Genomic DNA, 13,710 nt, shown 5'->3' with positions numbered 1-13,710 from the left:
ACTTTGAGACAGTCGTCCCGAATGCATTAGAGGAACTGTAAAAATCTGCCACAGAAGGAACGATGATCCATAGTCAGAAAAGTTACTGCAGCTTAAACAGGAAACCCTTCTTGCTCAGGACTGTCCTAGCCACAGTTTGCAAAAAGTGCAGCTATTGATTAATGCAATGGAGTGTCAATTAGATGTACATTCCTGAGGTCTTTTATCTGTTGTAGCTTTGTCTTTTTCTTTTTCTTTTCATTACATCAGGTATATTGCCCTGTAAATTGTGGTAGTGGTACCAGGAATAAAAAATTAAGGAATTTTTAACTTTTCAATATTTGTGTAGTTCAGTTTTTCTACATTTTAGTACAGAAACTTTAACAAAATGCAGCTTTGAAGGTGTTTCCTTGTGAGTTAACAAGAAGATCATTGTTAATTAATATTTTGTATGAATTTTGCTGAAGTTAACTGTAAAGAAACACCTGCTGACTTGCAGTTTAAGGGGATCTATTCTCCCCATTTCCAAACCATGAAATGAATGGGCTCTGACATGTGGAGAGAATAGATATTTGTGTTTGCAATGTGTGTCTTAGATAATAGACTTGGGTATTTAAATTAGCATATTTGTGAATTTAATAGCATTAAGACTTACTTCAAATGAAAAATCTCAAAATTCAAAAAAAAAAAAAAAAAAGAACAGAGCTGGGAGCTCGATTGGAGCTGCCTGTGGGGGAGGAGCGCCGCCGCCGCCGCCGAGAGCTGGGAGCTCGATTGGCGCTGCCTGCGGGGGAGGAGCGCCGCCGCGAGCTGGGAGCTCGATTGGCGCTGCCTGCGGGGGAGGAGCGTCGCCGCCGCCGCCGCCGCCGCCGCCGCCGCCGCCGCGAGCTGGGAGCTCAGTTGGCGCTGCCTGCTGGGGAGGAGCGCCGCCGCCGCCGCCGCCGCGAGCTGGGAGCTCGATTGGCGCTGCCTGCGGGGTGGAGCGCCGCCGCCGCGAGCTGGGAGCTCGATTGGCGCTGCCTGCGGGGGAGGAGCGCCGCCGCCGCCGCCGCCGCGAGCTGGGAGCTGGATTGGCGCTGCCTGCGGTGGAGGAGCGCCGCCCCCGCGAGCTGGGAGCTGGATTGGCGCTGCCTGCGGGTGAGGAGCGCCGCCGCCGCCGCCGCGAGCTGGGAGCTCGATTGGCGCTGCCTGCGGGGTAGGAGCGCCGCCGCCGCCGCCGCCGCGAGCTGGGAGCTCAGTTGGCGCTGCCTGCTGGGGAGGAGCGCCGCCGCCGCCGCCGCCGCGAGCTGGGAGCTCGATTGGCGCTGCCTGCGGGGGAGGAGCGCCGCCGCCGCCGCCGCGAGCTGGGAGCTCAGTTGGCGCTGCCTGCTGGGGAGGAGCGCCGCCGCCGCCGCCGCCGCGAGCTGGGAGCTCGATTGGCGCTGCCTGCGGGGTGGAGCGCCGCCGCCGCGAGCTGGGAGCTCGATTGGCGCTGCCTGCGGGGGAGGAGCGCCGCCGCCGCCGCCGCCGCCGCCGCGAGCTGGGAGCTCAGTTGGCGCTGCCTGCGGGGGAGGAGCGCCGCCGCCGCCGCCGCCGCGAGCTGGGAGCTCGATTGGCGCTGCCTGCGGGGGAGGAGCGCCGCCGCCGCCGCCGCCGCGAGCTGGGAGCTGGATTGGCGCTGCCTGCGGGGGAGGAGCGCCGCCGCCGCCGCCGCCGCGAGCTGGGAGCTGGATTGGCGCTGCCTGCGGGGGAGGAGCGCCGCCGCCGCCGCGAGCTGGGAGCTCAGTTGGCGCTGCCTGCTGGGGAGGAGCGCCGCCGCCGCCGCCGCCGCGAGCTGGGAGCTCGATTGGCGCTGCCTGCGGGGTGGAGCGCCGCCGCCGCGAGCTGGGAGCTCGATTGGCGCTGCCTGCGGGGGAGGAGCGCCGCCGCCGCCGCCGCCGCGAGCTGGGAGCTGGATTGGCGCTGCCTGCGGTGGAGGAGCGCCGCCCCCGCGAGCTGGGAGCTGGATTGGCGCTGCCTGCGGGTGAGGAGCGCCGCCGCCGCCGCCGCGAGCTGGGAGCTCGATTGGCGCTGCCTGCGGGGTAGGAGCGCCGCCGCCGCCGCCGCCGCGAGCTGGGAGCTCAGTTGGCGCTGCCTGCGGGGGAGGAGCGCCGCCGCCGCCGCCGCCGCGAGCTGGGAGCTCGATTGGCGCTGCCTGCGGGGGAGGAGCGCCGCCGCCGCGAGCTGGGAGCTCGATTGGCGCTGCCTGCGGGGGAGGAGCGCCGCCGCCGCCGCCGCGAGCTGGGAGCTGGATTGGCGCTGCCTGCGGGGGAGGAGCGCCGCCCCCGCGAGCTGTGAGCTGGATTGGCGCTGCCTGCGGGTGAGGAGCGCCGCCGCCGCCGCCGCCGCCGCCGCCGTCGCCGTCGCCGTGAGTGAGGAAGCGCCTCGGTCAGGCCTGCTGAGGGCCCTCGCCGACGCCTGGGCTTACCCGCCACCCCGCCAGCTCCGCTCGTTTCCCGTCCCCCGCGGCCCGGCGCGGGGCAGGCCTGCCGGGGCCATGGAGGACGAGGTGGTCCGCATTGCCCAGAAGATGGACAAGATGATGCAGAAGAACGCGGTAAGCGCGGCGGGCGGCGCGGGCCGGAGGGAGGCTGGGCGGCGGGCGGGGGTCAGTCGGCCTGAGGGGTTTCCCGGCCCGCGGTGAGCGCGGAGGGTGCCGCGTGACGGCGGCGAGGCCCGCGCTCTGGGGAGGGGTTCCTGGGGAGGGGGGAGCTTCGTGTCCCGCGGCCGCGTCCCGGGCAGGGGTCCTGGGGGGCGTCCTGTCTCGCAGCCGCGTCCCGGGCAGGGGTTCTGGGGGGCGTCCTGTCCCGCAGCTGCGTCCCGGTCAGGGGTTCTGGGGGGCGTCCTGTCCCGCGGCCGCGTCCCGGGGAGGGGGTCCTGGGGGGGTCCCGGGGAGGGCGTCCGGTCCCGCGGCCACCGGCGCTGGGGCCCGCCCTGGGCGCCCGAGGCCCCTCGTGATTAGCGCAGCCCGGTAAACTCCATCGAGGCGTCCTCCTCATTATTTTAAACGTGACGGTGGTAAAGCCTCGCTGGTTTAGCTGAAGAGTGCAGAGAGCCCTCCCTGTTTGAAAGAATTCGTTGTCTTTCCCGGGCTCATTGGCCAGCAGCGAGAAAACAACATCAAACAGAGGTTTGTGATCAGTTTTAGACATGAAACTGTTCAAGCAAAACGTGAATTTCCTGGATCTTATTTTTGAGGAAGGCTGAACATTCCCTTGATTGTCTCAACTCTCCTGCATGTTTGCTTAGCAATTAAAAAAGGTGAACTATGCCAGTGTACTTGGCAAGTTGCTAAACTTTTTGGAAAAAGTGGATCTTGTTAGGCCGCGGAGTGCGGGGAGCTGTGTTTAAGGCACTGCCGCCGACGAGGCTGTGCTGCCGGCTGGATTTGGACACATGTCGTTGCTGGTCCTCTCAGTGGTTTACGGTTGCTACCGGTGGCGTTTTCTGTTACTGATAACGTGTGCACGTGAACGTGTTCTCTTGTGGTTTGTATGAGGTGCTCCAGTTTTTGCATTTCTGTCCACCTGTGTGGGTCACTCTCAGTCCCTTGCTTCCGAGTCGTCTATATTTTCAGCTAAACTTCTGAAATTCCAAGTCAAACGAATGTGAAGGAGAGAAGGGCTGCTCTGATTTGCACAGCACTTTGGAGTTACAAAGCGTTTGTGCAGAATTCTTTGGCGACTCACGACAGCTGTGTTGCATTCATTTTACAGAATAAGAAACTGAGTCAGACCAAGCAGTTCACCTCCTTAAATGAAGTGTGCGTTGTGGATTAAGCCAGGACCCGAGTTTCCTGCTGGGCAGCATGCAGAAGTAATGTTAAACACCGAATTCTGAAGACTTCAGACTTGGTGTGCGCCTCTTTTCCTTTAACAGGTGCATTGCCCGGCGTGTAATTTCATACCCTGTTAATCTGTCTTTGCAATTTTGGCTTTTTAAAGTACCTCCTGTTTGTTTTCTGTTCCAGACGTTGCCTGTGCCATTTATTTTTTCTGTTGATACAGGCCTTTCATTCCTCACTGCAAGTGATGAGTTCTGTATATTTGATTGGCTGAACGTTTCTGTTATTCTGTTTAAACTGGCAAGTTTTTTTTCTTTGCCTAGAGAACCCTAGACTCCCCTAGTAGAAGCTGGCTCCTAGGGAAAAAGGCCGTTTCTTGGGTAATTTTTTTCTCGAACTCAGGCTATAAAATGTGTACCTTTTAATCATCTAGTGCACTAGGTGTTTTTGTTTGTTTCCTTTCCTTGAAATAGACGTTTCCTAGAAATGAGGAATTCCTTAGTGAGCAAGTATGGAGAAGACCAGTTTGTATTTATCTGCAGTTCTCAAATTATAAACACATAATGCGTCAGCAGGAGAATGAGGATAAGCTCCACAGATAATCCTCAAGTCTCATTTTTCTTTTCAAATCTTATATTTCTAGTAGTACAGAACTTTACCAATATAAAAACTTGCCCCCCCCCCCAAAAAAAAAGAACAGAACTGCAGGAAAGAGCAAAGAGCACTTAAAGTCTGTGTGTGTGTTTAATATATATATGTACATATACCCAGGTACATACACCTTTATATTTATATGTTGTTTTGTAAATAAATGACAATAATAATGTCTTGTGGAGATGTAGAACAGAAGTATACAACAAAAGCACAAACAGCAGGAGGGGGCAAATGGAGTTAAACTGTTAAACCTCCATGGGATGGTTCCATGGAGGAGGCAGAGAGGGGGATGGGATCCTCGAAGAGCTGCTGAAGACCTTGCATTTTTTGCAGATCTCTTTAGAATGCTACTTGTATATTATGCTCTCACTGAGTGCACCTGGCTGAGCTATGGCACATTAGCACGGTAAACATTTGTCAGATTTGCCCTAGTCAGAAAATTTTCTATACCTGCCATCCTGCTTGGCACTTAAAATAGTTTTTTTTTTTTAAGGTCTCTATGATATAGGGATGATGGGTGAAGAAGGTAGGCTGCAGGGTAATAATGTAGTATGTATGATCCCATTTTGATACAGTAAACAGAAAGTATTAAATGCATGCCTGTTTGTATGGGCAGTGAGTTTGCATGGTTATCTCAAGAGGGAGGGAATGGGACGGGTAGAGAAAGAGATTGACCACAGGCTATTGTTTTACTTGTTACAAGAGGCATGTGTTGCCTTCATTTCTGATTAAGCTTTTTGTTTACAGATTATTGTAGGTTTACATGCAGTTGTAAGAAATAATAGTGAGATAGGTCCTGTGTGTCCTTTACCCAGTTTTCCCCAATGGTAACATCTTACAGAACCATAGTATACTGTCACAACCTGGGTATTGCCATTGACACAGTCAAGATACAGAACATTTCCATCCCACAGGATCTCTCCTGATGCCATTTTATAGCCACTGCTGCTCCCCCACTCCCCACCAAATCATAATGATCTGATAGTGCAGTGGATAAAGTTGCACTAAAGTTTTTGTGCAGATGATCAAGGGAAAATAGCCCCTGGGGAAGATGGCCCATCTCCCAGTCCCCCGGCCCTATCTGTCCCTGGCAACCTGTCATTTCAAGAATGTTATGTGGGACTTCCCTGGTGGCGCAGCGGTTAAGAATCTGCCTGCCATTGCAGGGGACATGGGTTTGATCCCTTGTCCGGGAAGATCCCACATGCCGCGGAGCAACTAAGCCCATGCGCCACAATGACTGAGCCTGCGCTCTAGAGCCCGGGAGCCACAACTACTGAGCCCACGTGCCACAACTACTGAAGCCCGCGTGCCTAGAGCCCGTGCTCTGCAACAAGAGAAGCCACCGCAGCGAGAAGCCCGCGCACTGCAACAAAGAGTAGCCCCCGCTCGCCGCAACTAGAGAAAGCCCACACGCAGCAACGAAGACCCAACGCAGCCAAAAATAAAATAAATTAACTAATTAATTAAAAAAAAAGAATGCTATGTGAATAAAATCATATAGTGTGTAACCTTTTTTTTTTTTCTTAATTAAAAAAAAGTTTGTTTTTGGCTGCGCTGCCGGTTATGCGATCTTAGTTCCCCGACCAAGGATTGAACCCAGCCCAGGTAGTGAAAGTGCTGAGTGCTAAACACTGGCCCGCCGGGGAATTCCCAGTATGTAACCTTTTGGATTGGCCTTTTTCAATCAATGTAATTCCCTGGAGAGTCATCCAAATTGCATGAATCAATAGTGCTCCTTTTTTTTAAAAAAAAATATATATATATATTTATTTATTTATTTATTTGGCTGTGCGGGTATTTAGTTGCAGCATGCGGGATCTAGTTCCCTGACCAGGGATGGAACCTGGGCCCCCTGCATTGAGAGTGCAAAGTCTTAACCGCTGGAACACCAGAGAGGTCCCAGTGCCGCTTTCTTTTTAATTGCTGAGTGGTATTCCATGGTTTGGCTATACTTCAGTTTGTTTAATCACTTGCCCATTGAAGAACATCTGAGTTTTTTCCCATTTCTTGACTATTACTGAGAGAGATGCTGTGGACATTTGTGTACCTTTTTTTGTGCGAACATGCGTTCTCTGGGGTAAATGCCGTATGGTATGTGTTGCTTTTTTTTTTTTTTTTTTTTGGCTACGCTGTGCCACATGTGGGATCTTGGTTCCCCAATCAGGGATCGAGCCCGTGCCCCCTGCATTGGGAGCTTGGAGTCTTAACCACTGGACTGCCAGGGAAATTCCTGTATTGCTCCCCCTGCCCCACTTGATTGATTGATTGATTGATTGGTTGATTGGCTGTATTGGGTCTTAGTTGCGGCACGCGGGACCTTCGTTAAGGCATGTGGGATCTTTTTTGTCATTGCGGCGCACGGGCTCTTCGTTGCAGCATGAGAGCTTCTCTCTAGTTGTGGCGTGCGGGTTTTCTCTCTCTAGTTGTGGCACGTGGGCTCTGTAGTTGTGGCGTGCAGGCTCCAGAGCGCGTGGGCTCTGTAGTTTGCTGCACGTGGGCTACCTCATTGAGGTGTGCGAGCTCAGTAGTTTGGCGCGAGGGCTTAGTTGCCCCGCGGCGTGTGGGATCTTAGTTCCCCGACCGGGAATCGAACCCACGTCCCCTGCATTGCAGGGCGGATTCTTTACCACTGAACCACCAGGGAAGTCCCTGTATTGCTTTTTTAAATTAAAAAAAAAAAAAAAAAAGGAAAAGCAATCAGAGGTAAAACAACTAATTATATGATTGCCTTTCAAAGTACATATTCAAACCCTACATTGTTGGTGTACATAACTTCTTTATGTTGATTTCTGGTGTTTAGCTCTAGTAACAAGACAATAATAATAACGCTGTAGTTTTCCTTGTTTCTTTCAACTGATGATCTGTGTATTTCTTACAAATAATAATTAACACTCACAAGCTACCAGGAGGCAAGTAATGGTTAGTGCTGGTGTGGTTAACTCCTTTATAGATAGGGAGGTTGAGGCATGGATATTGTGGAATTTGCCATGTTGAGGCATGGGTATTGTGGAATTTACCTAAGGTTATAACACTGTGTTTTGACTCAGATTCATTCAGATTTACTCCTTCTCTTTCTGTCTCCTGAATTAATAACTCTTTGTAATTTTGACCTAGGTGTGAGGACACGAAAAGGGTTTTTTCCTGTACCTGAGGTTTAGTGCTTGTTTTATAGAAGCAATATAGTATAGTGGTTAGAGTATGCACTTTAGCATCTGATTTTTTTTTCTTCTTAAGTCTTTAATGAATTTGTTACAATATTGCTTCTGTTTTATGTTTTGCACATGCCGGAAAGGTAATAGGCCTTGGCCCCTGGGCCTGGGCTTCGTCTCTTGTGCTGTCTCCTGTCCCTGTTGCCCCCGCGCGCTGGCCCGTCCGTGCTGTGCCAGGGGATATTGGTCGTCTCCCGGCTCAGTTCACAGTAGCTGAAAGGGACAGTGTGTAATGTTCTGATTTCTGCCCATCGTTTTCAAAGGGAGGCTCTGGCCATTGCTCCTCGGGTAAAATGCAGAGGGAGTGTTTTTTAAGATGGGACTGTCAGTGTTAGGGCCACTCCTTAATTACCAAAACGGAATCCCCTTCAGTTCCTCCAGCTGTGTTGTTTTGGCACAGAAAATGTGAGTAATAGGAATTTGGAACTAAGTTGGAGTGAAAAAACGCACCGGTCCCGCCGAATTTTCCATCGAAACAGTTGATTTGTGTTGTCTCTAGGAATTCTAAAGGGCGTACCGTTGCTTCCTAACCGGTGTCATTTGGGAGATCTACCTCTGTACGTTCAAATGATTAATTTTGAGACTTTGCTCATGTGTGCAGTAAACCCTTTAATTCCCTAAGACCTTCCTTTCCTCCATCTCATACCCCATTAAGCCCGCTTCAGTTTATCTCCTGAATTTCTTTGGAATCTGTCAGCTCTCCCTCAACATTCTAATACTGAACTTGCCTGTCTGTTGCGATTAGGTCCTAACTAGTGTCCATATATCTTGTTTCCTTCCAATCCATTCTTCACACAAGAAACCTTCAAAGCAAGTTGGAACATTGCTCATAAACATCGCTCACAAACATTGTTTTGAGAATAGAAAACACAGTGTTGGCCTTTAAGACTCTGCGTGGTCTAGAATCCTCTCTGCTTCTCTAGCCCCATCTTGTGCCACTTGTGCCCTCACTGTCTATGCTTCAGATACACTGAATTAACCTTAGTTCTCACTCATCTGACAGAAGTCAGTTGAGAAATTATTTTTCACTGTGATTCCTAGCATTAAGGAATTTGATGATCAGGTTTTGTATGAGGACTAAAACTAAACTGGGAAGTGGAAGAATTGAGTTTAAACTGTGTCAGTCAACACGCATGTATTAATGATACCTAAGTATTGAACACGGGACTAGGTTTCATGAGGGATACAGAAGTTCTGGCCATCTCTGGTTTTGGATATCCCTTATTTGTTGAGACCTTTGCGTTGTTTGGTTGCCTTTTGTCTGTTTTCCAGATGGGAAAACAGGAACAAGGGAAGTATAGGTTATTACTAAGTGGGGTTGAACAAGTGGAGCAGCAAACTGCAAAGCAGAAAGAAGAGGGACGTACTATAGAGGGATATGATTTCCATTTTCAAGGCGCCTGCGTCCTGTGCAGGGAGACAGCCTAACATAACATGTGCCTAACAAAAAATATATTGACTTCTTACTAAAATCTCCAGTTCATATAACCAAGGGGTTTATACCTTCTCCTTTAAAAGTGATATTCCTGGGGGGAGGGAGGGGCAAGATGGCAGAAGAGTAAGACGTGGAGATCACCTTCCTTCCCACAGATACAGTAGAAATACATCTACACGTGGAACTGCTCCTACAGAACACCCACTGAACGCTGGCAGAAGACGTCAGACCTCCCAAAAGCTTTATTTTATTTTATTTTATCATCTTTATATCTATATATAAAGTACAGTCTTGAGCTAGTACAGGTAGCCTGAGAGTCTTAGAGGCCTTTAGTTAAAGGAATCTAGCCAGCGAACATAATTCTCATACTAAACTGCCACAAGGAAGAAGTTAACTTACCCTGTATGTCAGGGTCCAAAAAAATTTAAAGATGTGCCTAATGCAAAAATAAGTTATAAAGATTTAGGCCAGTCAAAAACTAACAGCAGTTTCAGGTAGAGGTGCATGCCTAATGTAAACCAGCATAGTTTCCATTTACTGCGTTCTTGTAATCACTGAAATAAAAACTTCTACAAGATTAAAAAAAAAAAATTCACCGATTAAAGTAAGTGTACAATTCACTAGTTCTTAGTATTTTCACAACCAATATTGCTATCTAATTCCAGAACATTTTTGTCACGCCCCCCACAAAGAAATCTTGTATATGTTAGCTGTTACTCCCTATTTTCCCCTCCCCAACATCCCCTGGCATCCACTAATCTACTTTCTGTCTATATGGATTTGCTCATCCTGGACATTTCATAGACATGGAATTATACAATATATGACCTTTTGCTATTGGCTTGAAATATTTCTCCCTTTAATAGTGTCAGTTTTTCGGACTTCCCTGGTGGTACAGTGGTTAAGAATCCGCCTGCCAATGCAGGGGACACGGGCTCGAGCCCTGGTCTGGGAAGATCCCACATGCCGCGGAGCAACTAAGCCCGCACGCCAAAACTACTGAGCCTGCGCTCTAGAGCCCAAGAGCCACAACTACTGAAGCCCATGCACTTAGAGCCCGTGCTCCTCAACAAGAGAAGCCACCGCAACGAGAAGGCCACGCACCACAACAAAGAGTAGCCCCTGCTCGCCACAGCTAGAGAAAACCCGCGCGCAGCAACGAAGACCCAACGCAGCCAAAAATAAAAATACAAATAAATAAATAAATAAATTTATTTATTTATTTAAAAAATAGTGTCAGGCTTTATCATTTTAATTCTGTTAGTTTTTCTTTATGTATTTGGGACTTGCTTATACTGCATTTGTCTTTTAAGTCATATAGGAGAAAAACTGAATTACAAACAAAAATACATTTATACTGTCTTTTGTATTTCCTTATGTAGTGGACATACTCCACTGGAAAAGAGAAATCACCATACCTTTTGATGAACTCATTTGCTGGCATGATGGAGTGAAATCTAGCAGAATGTCAAGCCGATTTCCCCCACAGGACATTTCCTTAGTGTCAGGGTGGTACAGGATGATGGGGGACTGAGCCAAGAAAGCAGAGTGAAATTTCCTGCACAGTCATGGCACGAACAAACCAAATCCCGCTAGATAAAGGGGCCTGTGACAATCATTAGGTCTCCTCTTCAAGACATTTGCCAGTTTTTGAACCTATAGAAAGCAGGAAGCTTAAATACCTAATGCCTGAGGGAGAGAACTTTCCAAAGTGAGGAATCAGAGACCTACCAGACTCACAGTAAAAACCCAGAAGTGCCATCCCCAAGAAGGGGGCTGAGTCAGAAAAAGTGAAATCATCTGCAATGTTTCAGTGTTTATGAGACAAATTTTCATTGAGAAAGTGTAACGGTAACAAATACATAGCTGGTCTCTCCTTACATTTGCCATACTCTGAAGCTGTGAGAACTGAGAGCCTAAAGAGCTGAATTCAAACATCTGAAAGACTGAAGTCAATAACTGACTGTATTTATTGAAGAATCAAAGACCTGTCAGGCTCACAGCAAAAATCCAGGGAGGCCACAAATCAGGAAAAATCATAGGTAGGATGAGACAAGTAAAGCTCCAACCCAGTTCTGACCTAGTAAAATTCCTGAAATGACTGAAATGATCAGCCACTCTGATTAACAGAGAAAGGGGTAAATCTTCTCTGGTTCAAAGTAATAGCATCTTCAGTCTCTATGAATTTTTTATTCACCATGTCCAGCACACAATCAAAAATTATGAAATTCCTGAAGCAGGAAAAAGTGACTAAAAATTAAGACAAAAAAAAAAAAACAAAAAACAAAACAAGAAAAATTGATTTAGAGGGAATTCAGATTCTGGAGTTAGCACAGAACTTTAAAATGACTATATTGAGAGTAAAAGATGGGGATTAATAGATTAAAATATGGAGAATCTCAACAGAAAATTGGAATCAATTTTAAAAAATCAAATACAGATAAATGAAAAATAAGAAAACTGATCCCCAGCAGACCTTAGGGAATACTAGAAGAAATTTTTTTAGGCTGAAGTAAAATGGCCCAACATAGAACAGAGCTGGCCTCTCCGTCCCATATTGAACTCGAGTTGGAAGAGGCGAGTCCGGTCTCAAAACGGAGGTAAAACCGCCGCCCGGTCGCCCCCAGCCCGACTCCGGCCGTCGCCGCCGCCGCCGCCGCCGCCGCCGCCACCGCCGCCGCCGGGGGGGGTGGGGAGGAGGGCCATGATCCAAAGGAACCAGAACAGTTGAGAAAACTGTTTATTGGTGGTCTGAGCTTTGAAACTACAGACGATAGCTTAAGAGAACATTTTGAGGAATGGGGCACACTTACAGATTGTGTGGTGATAAGAGACCCCCAAACAAAACGTTCCAGGGGCTTTGGTTTTGTGACTTACTCTTGGGTTGAAGAGGTGGATGCAGCAATGTGTGCTCGACCACACAAGGTTGATGGGCGTGTAGTGGAACCAAAGAGAGCTGGTTCTAGAGAGGATCTGTAAAGCCTGGTGCCCATCTAACAGTGAAGAAAATTTTTGTTGGTGGTATTAAAGAAGATACAGAAGAATGTAATTTGAGAGACTACTTTGAAAAGCATGGCGAGATTGAAACCATAGAAGTTATGGAAGACAGGCAGAGTGGAAAAAAGAGAGGATTTGCTTTTGTAACTTTTGATGATCATGATACAGTTGATAAAATTGTTGTTCAGAAATACCACACTATTAATGGGCATAATTGTGAAGTGAAAAAGGCCCTTCCTAAAGAAGAAACGCAATCTGCTGGATCACAAAGAGGTCGTGGAGGTGGATCTGGCAACTTTATGGGTCGTGGAGGAAACTTTGGAGGTGGTGGAGGTAACTTTGGCCGTGGTGGAAACTTGGTGGAAGAGGAGGCTATGGTGGTGGAGGTGGTGGCAGCAGAGGTAGTTATGGAGGAGGTGATGGTGGATAGAACGGATTTGGAGGCGACGGTGGTAACTATGGCGGTGGTCCTGGTTACAGTAGTAGAGGAGGCTATGGTGGTGGTGGACCAGGATATGGAAACCAAGATGGGGGATATGGTGGCGGTGGTGGAGGATATGATGGTTACAATGAAGGAGGAAATTTTGGAGGTAACTATGGTGGTGGTGGGAGCTATAATGATTTTGGAAATTATAGTGGACAACAGCAATCAAATGATGGACCCATGAAGGGAGGCAGTTTTGGTGGAAGAAGCTCGGGAAGTCCCTATGGTGGTGGTTATGGATCTGGTGGTGGAAGTGGTGGATATGGTAGCAGAAGGTTCTCAAAACTCACAAGAAAAGGGCTACAGTTCTTGGCAGGAGAGAGAGCGAGGAGGTGTCAGGAAAGCTGCAGGTTACTTTGAGACAGTCGTCCCGAATGCATTAGAGGAACTGTAAAAATCTGCCACAGAAGGAACGATGATCCATAGTCAGAGAAGTTACTGCAGCTTAAACAGGAAACCCTTCTTGCTCAGGACTGTCCTAGCCACAGTTTGCAAAAAGTGCAGCTATTGATTAATGCAATGGAGTGTCAATTAGATGTACATTCCTGAGGTCTTTTATCTGTTGTAGCTTTGTCTTTTTCTTTTTCTTTTCATTACATCAGGTATATTGCCCTGTAAATTGTGGTAGTGGTACCAGGAATAAAAAATTAAGGAATTTTTAACTTTTCAATATTTGTGTAGTTCAGTTTTTCTACATTTTAGTACAGAAACTTTAACAAAATGCAGCTTTGAAGGTGTTTCCTTGTGAGTTAACAAGAAGATCATTGTTAATTAATATTTTGTATGAATTTTGCTGAAGTTAACTGTAAAGAAACACCTGCTGACTTGCAGTTTAAGGGGATCTATTCTCCCCATTTCCAAACCATGAAATGAATGGGCTCTGACATGTGGAGAGAATAGATATTTGTGTTTGCAATGTGTGTCTTAGATAATAGACTTGGGTATTTAAATTAGCATATTTGTGAATTTAATAGCATTAAGACTTACTTCAAATGAAAAATCTCAAAATTCAAAAAAAAAAAAAAAAAGAACAGAGCTGGGAGCTCGATTGGAGCTGCCTGTGGGGGAGGAGCGCCGCCGCCGCCGCCGAGAGCTGGGAGCTCGATTGGCGCTGCCTGCGGGGGAGGAGCGCCGCCGCGAGCTGGGA

General features: G+C 48.4%; 1 pseudogene across 1 annotated transcript in view; it reads left to right on the top strand.

Annotated features, from left to right (window-relative positions):
• Window positions 1-13,710, top strand: part of LOC309653975 — a 33,706-nt pseudogene that overhangs the window by 1,273 nt on the left and 18,723 nt on the right. Inside the window, exon 2 of the transcript in view lies at window positions 11,710-12,361. The product of the transcript in view is annotated as an uncharacterized misc_RNA (transcript). The remainder of the gene's footprint in view (window positions 1-11,709; window positions 12,362-13,710) is intronic.

The sequence above is a fragment of the Balaenoptera physalus genome, assembly GCF_965194825.1.
Source record: "Balaenoptera physalus genome assembly, contig: HAP1_SCAFFOLD_1575, whole genome shotgun sequence".
Classification (NCBI taxonomy): domain Eukaryota; kingdom Metazoa; phylum Chordata; class Mammalia; order Artiodactyla; family Balaenopteridae; genus Balaenoptera; species Balaenoptera physalus.
This window is presented reverse-complemented; position numbering and strand designations above follow the sequence as displayed.